Genomic DNA, 13,382 nt, shown 5'->3' with positions numbered 1-13,382 from the left:
CACCCTTCCGTCCACGGGCTTGAGCTTCAAGGCAACAGTCTGCCTCATCCAGGGCTCGCGCTTCCAGGTTGGGAATTCTGCCGCCCTTCTGCCTTGCTGTGGTTGGGGTTGGACCTCCAGGCCTTGCCCTGCAGCCTCCTGGGTGGACTTGCTAGTTGAGGCCATGGCTTCTTCCAGCAGGCTCTTTTCCGCTTCCTTGCTTGCTTGTGGAGACAGGCTTTGCAAAGTCTTCTTTCCCGCGTGGGAGGAGCTATGCAGATCCGGTCCCGGTGGGAGGAGCTATACAAATCCTTCTCCAGAGGCAGAGAGTTTCTTCGAAAAGTTTCTGCGCCGCCTTCGTCTTCGCCGCTGTTCCGGAATTCACCGCCGATTCCCTTCTTTCAGGTTCTTCGTCGGCTTCTTCCGGAGCTGCAGTCTTCAAGATCTTCTCCTTCTTCAGATGTTCCGAGGCAGGCAGGAGACGATCTTCAGGTGGTATGCTCTTGAGAAATGCGGTTCTAATAAGAACGAAAAGTACTGCAATCGTACTACGCAAAATCTCTACCACAATGCTTGGAGTTCTTCAGACCGTAGCGATCATGGTATCTCCCCTGCCAGGTAAGTAACTTGATCTTAGCAAAAAGGGGGATTGAAAGAGCTTTATTGTCCGTTCAGTCATTACAAGTCATACAATAAATTACAGTCACACAAAGCATGACAGTACAATACATAGCAAAGGTTCCCTAAGCTATACATCGCACACCATGCTACTCTAACACTCCACTCAATCCTGTAATAAAAAGCACAAGAGATAGAACAACAAAACAATACAATCTGTGATCGGCGACTATGTGGGGAGGGGGCGATCTTAGCAAAAAAGGTAGAGAAGTCCCTTTGCATTAGCTTATATTTCAACAACACATTACCAGCCAAATACCTTACCATGCACCCAAACACACATTCCTTCTTACTTACAGCGAGACAAAAACTGACATACTTCACAGCCAGGAACACTTCCACATTCATCATTCCTTTCCCACCATGCATTCTGCTTTTCACCACCTTCCCACGACTCAATTTCTCCATCCTTGAATTCCATAAGAAAACAAAGATCGGCCTGATAATTCTTGCCAGACACCTATCCGGTGGAGGAAACACATAATTAACATAAAGCAAAATAGGAATTATAACAGCTTTAATAACCAGAATCCTTCCCTCAATCGATAAAGTCCTTAAAGACCAGAAGTTTATTTTATTCCCCACCCTCCCCAAAACCCTCTCCCAACTTTCTTTCCCATACAAATCATTATCAAACACCACCCCAAGCACTTCCACACACCCCTCTCTCACAGGCCACTCGCACAACCCACTCTCTCCCCACCCCTCAAATAATTTACAACCACTCTTCCCAACATTAAGCTTAAACCCACTCATTAACCCCTTAAGGACTCAGGGTTTTTCCGTTTTTGCACTTTCGTTTTTTCCTCCTTACCTTTTAAAAATCATAACCCTTTCAATTTTCCACCTAAAAATCCATATTATGGCATATTTTTTGCGTCGCCAATTCTACTTTGCAGTGACATTAGTCATTTTACCCAAAAATGCACGGCGAAACGGTAAAAAAAATCATTGTGCGACAAAATCGAAAAAAAAACGCCATTTTGTTACTTTTGGGGGCTTCCGTTTCTACGCAGTGCATATTTCGGTAAAAATTACACCTTATCATTATTCTTTAGGTCCATACGGTTAAAATGATACCCTACTTATATAGGTTTGATTTTGTCGCACTTCTGGAAAAAATCATAACTACATGCAGGAAAATTTATACGTTTAAAAATGTCATCTTCTGACCCCTATAACTTTTTTATTTTTCCACGTACGGGGCGGTATGAGGACTCATTTTTTGCGCTGTGATCTAAAGTTTTTATCGGTATGATTTTAGTTTTGATCGGACTTTTTGATCACTTTTTATTCATTTTTTAATGTTATAAAAATCTACCAAAATACGCTTTTTTGGACTTTGGAATTTTTTTGCGCGTACGCCATTGACCGTACAGCTTAATTAATTATATATTTTTATAGTTCGGACATTTACGCACGCGGCGATACCACATATGTTTATTTTTTTTTTTTTTACACTGTTTTATTTTTTTTATGGGAAAAGGGGGGTGATTCAAACTTTTATTAGGGAAGGGGTTAAATGACCTTTATTAACACTTTTTTTTAACTTTTTTTTGCAGTGTTATAGGTCCCATAGGGACCTATAACACTGCACACACTGATCTCTCATGCTGATCACAGGCGTGTATTAACACGCCTGTGATCAGTGTTATCGTCGCATGACTGCTCCTGCCTGGATCTCAGGCACGGAGCAGTCATTCGTCGATCGGACACCGAGGAGGCAGGTAAGAGCCCTCCTGGTGTCCGATCAGCTGTTCGGGACGCCGCGATTTCACCGCGGCGGTCCCGAACAGCCCGACTGAGCAGCCAGGATACTTTCAGTTTCACTTTAGAAGCGGCGGTCAGCTTTGACCGCCGCTTCTAAAGGGTTAATACCGCACATCGCCGCGATCGGCGATGTGTGGTATTAGCCGCGGGTCCCGGCCGTTGATTAGTGCCGGGACCGACGCGATATGATGCGGGATCGCTGCGCGATCCCGCTTCATATCGCGGGAGCCGGCGCAGGACGTAAATATACGTCCTGCGTCGTTAAGGGGTTAAACAGAAACACTCAATTAATAACTTAGCACGCCTTACCCCTGCCATTGACTTACAAACAACAGTAACATCATCCATGTAACCAATCACTCGCATATCCTTCCCATGACTACCAGGTATTTCTATACCCCGCATCACCTTATCTTTCCTAATCATCCCCAACAAAGGCTCAATCATACAAATAAAAAGAATTGGCGACAGGGGACACCCCTGCCGCACTCCCGATTTTATACTCACCTCCCTACTCAGAAAACCATTGACCTAAATCTTACTATAAATGTCCCTATACAAACATTCAATCCACTTCACCATTCTGTCCGGCACATTCATCCTCCTCAAAACCCTAAACAATAAATCATGCACCACCCTATCATACGCTTTTTCAAAATCCACCGTAACAACAGCCACACCTTGCTTCCTAGTTTTACAGTCCCACAATACATCCCTCAGACCTAACAGACATTCAGAAATCCTATGATCAGGCACTGCACACATTTGCTCCTCACCTACCATACAATCAATCACATCCTTTAACCTATTCGCAATAACTTTAGCAATAATTTTGTAATCACAATTTAAGAGCGCTATAGGCCCCCAATTTTTAACCCCTTAAGGACTGAGCCCTTTTTCACCTTAAGGACTCGGCCATTTTTTGCAAATCTGACCACTGTCACTTTAAACATTAATAACTCTGGAATGCTTTTAGTTATCATTCTGATTCCGAGATTGTTTTTTCGTGACATATTGTACTTTAACTTAGTGGTAACATTTTTTGGTAACTTGCATCCTTTCTTGGTGAAAAATCCCCAAATTTGATGAAAAATTAGAAAATTTTGCATTTTTCTAACTTTGAAGCTCTCTGCTTGTAAGGAAAATGGATATTCAAAATAAAAAATTTTTATTCACATATACAATATGTCTACTTTATATTTGCATCATAAAATTGATGAGTTTTTACTTTTGGAAGACACCAGAGGGCTTCAAAGTTTTGCAGCAATTTTCCAATTTTTCACAAAATTTTGAAACTCGCTTTTTTTCAGGGACCAGTTCAGGTTTGAAGTGGATTTGAAGGGTCTTCATATTAGAAATACCCCATAAATGACCCCATTATAAAAACTGCACCCCCGAAAGTATTCAAAATGACATTCAGTAAGCGTTTTAACCCTTTACGGGTTTCACAGGAATAGCAGCAAAGTGAAGGAGAAAATTCACAATCTTTATTTTTTACACTCGCATGTTCTTGTAGACCCAATTTTGAATTTTTGCAAGGGGTAAAAAGGAGAAAATTTTTACTTGTATTTGAAACCCAATTTCTCTCGAGTAAGCACATACCTCATATGTCTATGTAAAGTGTTCAGCGGGCGCAGTAGAGGGCTCAGAAGGGAAGGAGCGTCAAATGGTTTTTGGGGGGCATGTCAGCTTTAGGAAGCCCCTATGGTGCCAGAACAGCAAAAAAAAAACACATGGCATACCATTTTGGAAACTAGACCCCTCGGGGAACGTAACAAGGGGTAATGTGAACCTTAATACCCCACAGGTGATTCACGATTTTTGCATATGTAAAAAAAAAAAAACAATTTTTACCCAATTTCTCACGATTCAGAAAACACCCCAAATGGGGGTGAAAATTGCTCTGCTGGCGCACTACAGGTCTCAGAAGGGAAGGAGTCACATTTGGCTTTTTTGAAGGAAATTTTGCTCTGGGGGCATGCCGCATTTAGGAAGCCCCTATGGTGCCAGGACAGCAAAAAAAAAAACACATGGCTTACCATTTTGGAAACTAGACCCCTCGGGGAACGTAACAAGGGGTAAAGTGAACCTTAATACTCTACAGGTGTTTCACGACTTTTGCATATGTAAATAAAAAAATAAAAAAAATTTACCTAAAATGCTTGGTTTCCCAAAAAATTTACATTTATACAAAGGGTTAAAGCAGAAAATACCCCCCAAAATTTGAAGCCCAATTTCTCCCGATTCAGAAAACACCCCATATGGGGGTGAAAAGTGCTCTGTTGGCGCACTACAGGTCTCAGAAGAGAAGGAGTCACATTTGGCTTTTTGAAAGCAAATTTTGCTCTGGGGGCATGCCGCATTTAGGAAGCCCCTATGGTGCCAGGACCGCAAAAAAAAAACACATGGCATACCATTTTGGAAACTAGAGCCCTCGGGGAATGTAACAAGGGGTTAAGTGAACCTTAATACCCCACAGGCGTTTCACGACTATTGCATATGTAAAAAAAAAAAAAAAAAAAAATTTTTACCTAAAATGCTTCTTTTCCCAAAAACTTTACATTTTTAAAAAGGGTAAAAGCAGAAAATACCCCCCAAAATTTGAAGCCCAATTTCTCCCGAGTACGGCGATACCCCATATGTGATGCTTAACTGTTGCCTTGAAATACGACAGGGCTCCAAAGTGAGAGCGCCATGCGCATTTGAGGCCTAAATTAGGAATTGCATAGGGGTGGACATAGGGGTATTCTACGCCAGTGATTCCCAAACAGGGTGCCTCCAGCTGTTGTAAAACTCCCAGCATGCCTGGACAGTCAACGGCTGTCCGACAATACTGGGAGTTGTTGTTTTGCAACAGCTGGAGGCTCCGTTTTGGAAACCGTGGCGTACCAGACGTTTTTCATTTTTATTGGGGAGGGGAGCGGGGCTGTGTAGGGGTATGTCTATATGTAGTGTTTTTTACTTTTTATTTTTTTTTTGTGGTGGTGTAGTGTAGTGTTTTTAGGGTACAGTCGCACGGGCGGGGGTTCACAGTAGTTTCTCGCTGGAAGTTTGAGCTGTTGCAGAAAATTTGCTGCAGCTCAAACTTGCAGCCCGATACTTACTGTAAGCCTCTGCCCATGTGAGTGTACCCTGTACATTCACATTGGGGGGGACATCCAGCTGTTGCAAAACTACAACTCCCAGCATGCGCTGACAGACTGTACATGCTGAGAGTTTTAGTTTTGCAACAGCTGTAGGTACACTGGTTATGTATCACGGAGTTTGTGACCTTACTCAGTGTTTCAAAACCAGTGTGCCTCCAGCTGTTGCAAAACTACAACTCCCAGCATGTACGGTGCATGGTGTAAGGTGACTGCTGGGAGTTGTAGTTTGCAACAGCTGGAGGCACACCGGTCGTGAAACACTGAGTTAGGTAAAAAAAAAAAAACTCTAAGTTTCACAACCAGTGTGCCTTCAGCTGTTGCAAAACTACAACTCTCAGCAGTCACCGACAGCCAACGGGCATGCTGGGAGTTGTAGTTATGCAACCAGCAGATGCACCACTACAACTCCCAGCATGCACTTTAGCTGTTTGTGCAAGCTGGGAGTTGTAGTTATACAACTGCTGAAGATACACTTTTCCATAGAAAAAATGTGCCTCCAGCTGTTGCAAAACCATAAGTCGCAGCATGCCCATAAGGGAATGCTGGGAGTTGTGGTGGTCTGCCTCCTGCTGTTGCATAACTACAGCTCCCAGCATGCCCTTTTTGCATGCTGGGAGCTGTTGCTAAGCAACAGCAGGAGGCTGTAACTCACCTCCTGCTGTTGCTTCATCGCTGGACTGTCCCTCGCCGCCGCCGTCGCTCCTGGGGCCCCGATCCCAACATGGACGCCGGGGATCGGGGTCCCCAGCACCCGGGGTCGTCTTCCCGCACCCGCTCACGCCCGCCGGAAGAGGGGCGGAGCGGGTGCGGGAGTGAAACCCGCAGCAGGCGCCCTGATTGGTCGGCCGGTAATCCGGCCGACGAATCAGGGCGATCGTGAGGTGGCACCAGTGCCACCTCACCCCTGCAGGCTCTGGCTGTTCGGGGCCGTCAGAGACGGCCCCGAACAGCCAGTAATTCCGGGTCACCGGGTCACTGGAGACCTGATTGACCCGGAATCGCCGCAGATCGCTGGACTGAATTGTCCAGCGATCTGCGGCGATCGCCGACATGGGGGGGGCATAATGACCCCCCTGGGCAATATGCCGAGATGCCTGCTGAACGATTTCAGCAGGCATCCGGCTCCGGTCCCCAACCGGCTAGCGGTGGGGACCGGAATTCCCACGGGCGTATGGATACGCCCTGCGTCCTTAAGGACTCGGAATGCAGGGCGTATCCATACGCCCTGCGTCCTTAAGAGGTTAAGATCCCTCTTATCCCCTTTTTTAAACAATAACACAGTCACACTCTCACTCATACTTTTGGATAACTTCCCTCTCCTAAGTACTTCCTTACACACCTTCCATACATAATCCCCTAACATATCCCAAAACACAAGATAAAATTCCACAGGCAAACCATCACTCCCTGCCACCTTTCCTTTCTTCATCCCATTCACAGCATCCTCCACCTCACTCTTCCTCACATCCTCTTCCATAAAGAACCCATCAATTTCATCCAAACGCTTATCCACATATTCCAAACATTCCTCCTCTAGAGTCACGTCCCGCTCCTTCTCCGTTAATAAATCATAATAAAACTTCCACACTTCCTCTAACACCTCATCCTTACCAAAGACCTCTACCCCATCATTCTTAAAAACACTCATCATCTCAGTTTTTTTACTGAATGCCTTTTTAAAGAAAAATTTGGTACATTTCTCATCCTTCTCTTTCACTTCAACCCTAGCCTGTGCAATAATCTTCCTTCCATTCCTCTCCAGACACTCATTCACACTTCCACGAGCTTCCTCAATCTCCTTCTCAACACTCATCCCCAAACGCCTCAATTCATACAAATACTCTAACCTTCTTTGCCATCTCTCATACTCTTCACTATCTTTCCTCCCTTTCTCACACCATTTTTTTATAAAAAACCTTTTAGTCTCTAAATTCACCCACTCCCACCACTCAACCACACTATAAAATGCATCCTTCCTCAACACCCATCCATCAAAACGCTCCCTATATTCTTGTAATACACATTCATTATCCAATAAAGACATATTCAACTTCCAAACACCCTTCCCATACTCACTCAGACCACAACCTTTTACCACACATTCAATCCAGGCATGATCCGTGAACGGTAACCTCCTCCGTCTGAAATTAGAAACAGACATTAGTTTTGAGACAAAAATGAAATCAATACGCGAACTTGTATTGTTAGAAAAATATGTATAACCGATAGTACCATCATTATGGGCAACAAAGGAATCCTTTAACCCAAATAAATTTACAATCTCTTTAAGCTGCTTACTAGTACTGTCTAAACCAGACCTACCGTAGTACTACTCCTATCCCCCTCTGTTATTATACAATTGAAATCCCCTATAAGGAACACATCATCCCTCCCACTCAAAAAGAAATATAATTTCTCAAACACCTCCCCTCTTTCCTTCCTCCCAGTTGGAGCATAAACATTAATAACTTTATACATGAAACCCCTGAAAATAAAATGAACTAATAATACCCTACCCGGAACAATATGGACAACTTTTTTAACAACAAACTCATTACTTTTGAACAAAATCCCCACCCCCGAATTACGTTCCATTGAACCAGACCATACCGATTTGCCCATAAGGCCAGGAGATATTTGGCTCCCCATCCAAGCAGCACTCCTGGAGACCTAAAACATCAAAAGAATATCCAGAAAGTAAATCAAAAATGGCGGATCTCCTTCTAAGGATCTAATACTGCGGACATTTAGGGAACCAATTGTTAAACTCATTCAAACATTTGAAGGAAAAAAAGGAAATACAAAATCAAGCATTATCAAAAGGAGGCCTAGCCTTCCCCCGACCTCTACCCTTATTTTTTGCCTCCCCTTCCTTAAACTGAAGAGTCTTTGTCAATTTTTTAACTGAACAGTCCTCCAAATAATCTGTGCCCAGGGAGGATAAAGAGGAGTCAGAATCAATCTGACATGACGACCCTCCACCTGCCTCCTCCTTTCCCGGGCTAGGAAAGTCCTCAATCCTTTGACTCTGAGGAGTCGGACAGTCATCCTCCGGTTCTTCCACCAGCATCTTTCTCTTCAAGGATTCTTTGTCCACAGTAATCTCCTCTGGGGGATCAGAGGCCTCCGAAACAGAGGCCCCCAAAACAGACTCCGCCTTCTCCCCCTCTGCCACCAAAGCATCCGGAACAGACCTAGAAATGGAAGGAAAAACAGGGGCAGACTCTGCTTCACTGGTCAGCACGCTAACCTCTGCACCGCCTGCCCTGGCAGCATTGGAGTCCTCAGGAACTGTCCCACCTCGAAGAGCCATTGCATATGATCGGGGTGCCCCGGACTGGTAAGTGGGGCAACTCCTAGCCAGGTGATCCGAAGAACCACAGAAATGACACTTGCATTTCTCGGGACAGTCTGCAGTGCGGTGATCAGGCTTGTGGCAGTTCCTGCAAACTTGCCCGGTTGTACAGTTCTCTCTGGTATGACCAAAGCAAAAACAGTCCCGGCAAAAACTTGGCATGCCCGGGTAGTGCAGAAACCCCCTGTTGTTCCCTATCGCAAAGTTCTGCGGGGGGTGACAAAAACCTTCAGCACCACCCTCGGGGGCAGGCCTAAACTCCACCCAAAAACGTCTCATGCCTGTGAAAGTCCCCAGGATGTTATTTTTCCTCTCCGCACCAGAAACAGACACACAATACCTTCTTAGAAAGGTCTGGATATCCTCATCCCGCACAAAAGGGTTGTACATATGCACTACCACTGGAACTTTCTTAGGCCGAGCCTCGCAGGAAATGAATCAGATCCCTTGTAGGTCAGGGTGAGAAGCATTCTTCCTTACTCCGGTAGAGACAGGTACGGAAATCATCCAGGTTGTAGAAGGTCACATCAAAGAATCCTTGGCTGGGAAAGACCTGGACACAGAAGATGGAAGCATGCGGCATCCTCAACACTCCCTCCACGACCTTCTGCTGGACATGCAAAATCCCGTAGGCACTTCTCTTTTCCTCCTCGATAAACAGCCGTACTGTATTAGGAGCGTTCGGCGCATTAGCCATCCTCTCCGGCAGACCCGTCCTCCAATGATCACCTTCCCGTTATCCTGGGACTAAGCCCTCTCCCCAATAGCAGCAGGTGGGTGAAGCCCAGGCAATAAACCTGGGCGATCCCACAAGGCCGAGGAGAGGGGTACCAGAATACCTTAGGGCAAGACACTTGATCTTAGCCAAAAGGCCGAGAAGCGATAACCGTGAAAGGGGCGGGCCCAACAAGGTCCCCTTCATGGGCACTATCACTGCTTGCTGGAAGGGAGGCTGCCAGACAATTTCCCATGCACACTCTGGGCTGGGGGGCAGTCAACCACCAGTACACACAGCAGAACCTAAACCCATACCATTATTGCTAAGCAGCAAGACAGGGGCCCATTGCACTCCCATGGGGCCTTTTTAAATGCAATCCATAACCCGGATTTGCCAGGAACCCTTCTTACTCCTCCTACTTGCATGTGACACTGGGCTTAGGATCTGCATAGGAAACACACACACAAGCACACACCTACCTTTGTTACCTGCAGATGCCTCCTTGGCTGTCCCCAAACGGTATCAAACCAACACCCACGGGAAGCTGTAAGCATAGAGGACATGCCTGCACCCTATTGGACTTACTTGTGTGGGTTAAATCCGGGTTATTTGACAACCTATGGCGGTGATGGTTCTGCTCAGGCAGAGCAGTGCTGATGCTCCTCATAAAGCTGTCGCTGCTGTGAAGGTTCTAGGCGACATCACAATCCCTATGGTTACATACACAACAAAGCTGGGTTGTTGTTTACACTTTGCAAGGCCTGTGGAAGTGATAGCACAGTAGTTCTAAGGGTTCTAGATGGATGCAACAATCTCCTGTTGCTTCTATGAAGGTCATAATAGACGACATCACCAACCAGCTCCATAGTCACATACACAGCAAAGGTGAGATGTTGTTTACACCTAGTGATGTCAGTGGTATTGAGTGACATCACAGCACAGTGCTAAGGCTCCTGGGCCTGGACACAGCAGCGGCTGCAATATCTCAACGGAGAATACGTTTATATATATGTGTGTGTGTGTATATATTTCTCCTCCGAAATCACTTTTAAACCCATTTCCACTTTTTTTCCCTTCTCTTCCTCTTACTTTTTTTTCACGTTTTTTCACGTTTTTCTCCTTTCCGCCTCTTTTCTCGGCGTATTATTCTTCTTTTTCTTCTTGCTTATTCAATACCGCCAGCAGATGGAGACACTGGGGGATAATTTTCTAAGGATTTATACTGATTTTTCCTGTCTGAATTTGGCGCACAGAAAGTTGCAGGCCAAATATGTGTGAAATTTCTGCGACTTTAGCTTCTAGAGCATTTTTACAACATTTATACATAGGTGCTGAATACATAAAAAGCGACTGTTCAGCGACAGACAATTCGCATCGGCTGAAAGTAGGCCAGAATGTCAGTCCATGTTGGAGCAGGTTTAGATACAGTCTAAAGCATAGATCTCAAAGTCTGTGCACAGAATTTAGCAAGTTCCTTGCACCTTTTCATACATCAGGTAGGTGCACAATAGCATAGCCTAACCCTCTGTACTTTGGTCTATATTGATGCGAGACATAGACAGCCAGCTGATGACCAATCCATTAGTGCAATGGATGGCTGGAAGCATTTGTCTTTGCAATACCACAGAAGCAATGCATGGTCAATCTACAGCAATGACACACCTGTGTGAACAGCCAGGAGACCCCCCATGTTATGTCAATTGGGAACATTCAGCACCCACCCGCTAAAAGACAGCTACCTATCATGTCATGCCATACCTGCACAGGTGTGCTGGCTGCTCAGATGATCCAATTAAGGAGGCCATTTATTCAGCAGCAGCAGAAGTCCTGTGCCTGGACGCTCCAACAGCGGCCAGACACAAGCAGCAGCACCACCACCTTTTGTTTTTCGGCTGCAGCAGCAGCAAGGCCCACAGGGCTGGCTAGCTGGCTAGCCAGCAAGCAGGTAGGAATGAAAGTAGGAATCTTTCTTTTTAATTCTGTAAGGGGGTGGTGCACTGTACCCGAAGATACTGCCATATCGGGTCAATGCATAGGGCGACGGAAGCAAGCTTCGAAATCGGCCCCGTTCTCAAAAATCCATTTAATATATGGTCCCCAGATAGGGGACGTATTAGATATTAAACTGATAAGAACAGATTTTTTTAAGTTTCCCTCAGAACTAAATCATAGTTCTAAGATCTTATGTGAACTAGATTTTTGTGCTCATCATCAGGTAACTTTTTATTTATTTCCAGAATAAAAAAATTAAAACAACAAAACAACTAACAACAAAAACTCAAATAAACCTTATTCCAAAATCAAACCCTTTCTCCACGCGAAAACTGCCAAATAATCAATTAATCCGAATTGAAGAGCTCCACTCTTCAAAACTTTTTTTAACTGGAACTGCCAACCATGGCAACACTTGGTAGGTCGCCATGAAGCGCCCCACATCAGGCTTCAAAGACTGTAATACTTTTTCCCTCGAGTTTCAAGTCGGATGTTCACTTTTATTTTAAATTTTAGTAAATCTTGCACAAATACTTCTCTTTCTTCCTTTGGGGCTTGGTCCAGCACCTCGCCCAAAAAAGCAACAAAATATTCACCAAGAAATCGTTTCTTCAATTCCTCTGTTGGCTCCCCTTCAGAAACCTCACTCCCACTTTCTTCTTCTTTTTTCTTCCTCTTCAACTTTACTTCACTTTCAAATTCCATAGCCACAGATTTTTCCGGGCAGTCTTTAAAGAAATGCCCAGTCTTCTTATTAATTTCTCGTTCATCTTGCAGCAAACCCACATCTTCTCTCTTCTTTTTCTTCTTTGGACAATTTGCGTACAACTGTCCACTTTGGTTACACAAATTACATTTACCCCTCTGGGTACATGACTCTGTTGCATGTCCTTCCTTCTGGCATTTAAAACACCATAGATACGTACATTCCTCTTTCAGGTGACCATATTGTCTGCACTTACAGCAGAAATTCTGCATTCCAGCAAAAAACAGGTCCCCATTTATGGAACCTATCTTGAAACGGGAAGGAGGAAACACTGTTCCCCCTCCCGCCTCCTCTCTAAATTTTACTTTAAACTTCCATTTTGTTGTCCAAACCCCATACTGGTTGAAGACTTTACCCAAAGGCACAATCTCTTCACAAAACTGGTCCAAAAAAACAACTATGTCCTCCTCAGGGATATATGGACTATACATTCTTACAGTAAATATTTTTTCTTTCCCTGGAAAATGGGAAATAACTTCCACGCCTTCCCAGATTACATGAGACTTAGAGGCATCCACTTTCTTACAAAATGAATCACAATCTTCATCAGAGACAAAGATTATGTCATAACACCCCCTCTTGGGGAATTCCAGCATAGACAGAATCTGTACCTTGGATACGTGCAGAAGTCCAAACAGCATGTCCTCCACTACAAAAGAAAGTCCTCTTCCTCTCTTAGCAGAGTCCTTCAGCAGGATGCGAACGCCAGAATGTGGGCAGTGAAAGGGGATCGCTCCCCAATTGCAGCAAGGGGGTGAAGTCCCTCCGTTAGGAAGGACGATCCCCCAAGGCCAAGGAGCCGGGTACCCCAGACACCCTCTGGCCAGACCAAGCGAGCCGAAACTACACTTGATCTTAGCCAAAAGGCCGAGAAGCGATAACCGTGAAAGGGGCGGGCCCAACAAGGTCCCCTTCATGGGCACTATCACTGCTTGCTGGAAGGGAGGCTGCCAGACAATTTCCCATGCACACTCTGGG

The 13,382-nt window shown here is 45.0% G+C and overlaps 1 non-coding gene across 1 annotated transcript; it reads right to left on the bottom strand.

The window, feature by feature from the left end:
- Positions 1 to 11,633: 11,633 nt before the first annotated feature.
- On the bottom strand, positions 11,634 to 11,816 carry LOC130292236 (U2 spliceosomal RNA). Its single transcript, XR_008848142.1, has one exon. It is a non-coding gene; the product is annotated as a U2 spliceosomal RNA (small nuclear RNA).
- Between the last annotated feature and the right edge of the window lie 1,566 nt (positions 11,817 to 13,382).

Source organism: Hyla sarda, chromosome 9 (genome assembly GCF_029499605.1).
Source record: "Hyla sarda isolate aHylSar1 chromosome 9, aHylSar1.hap1, whole genome shotgun sequence".
NCBI lineage: Eukaryota > Metazoa > Chordata > Amphibia > Anura > Hylidae > Hyla > Hyla sarda.
Note: the sequence above shows the minus strand (reverse complement) of the source record. Positions and strands in the feature narration are given on the sequence as shown.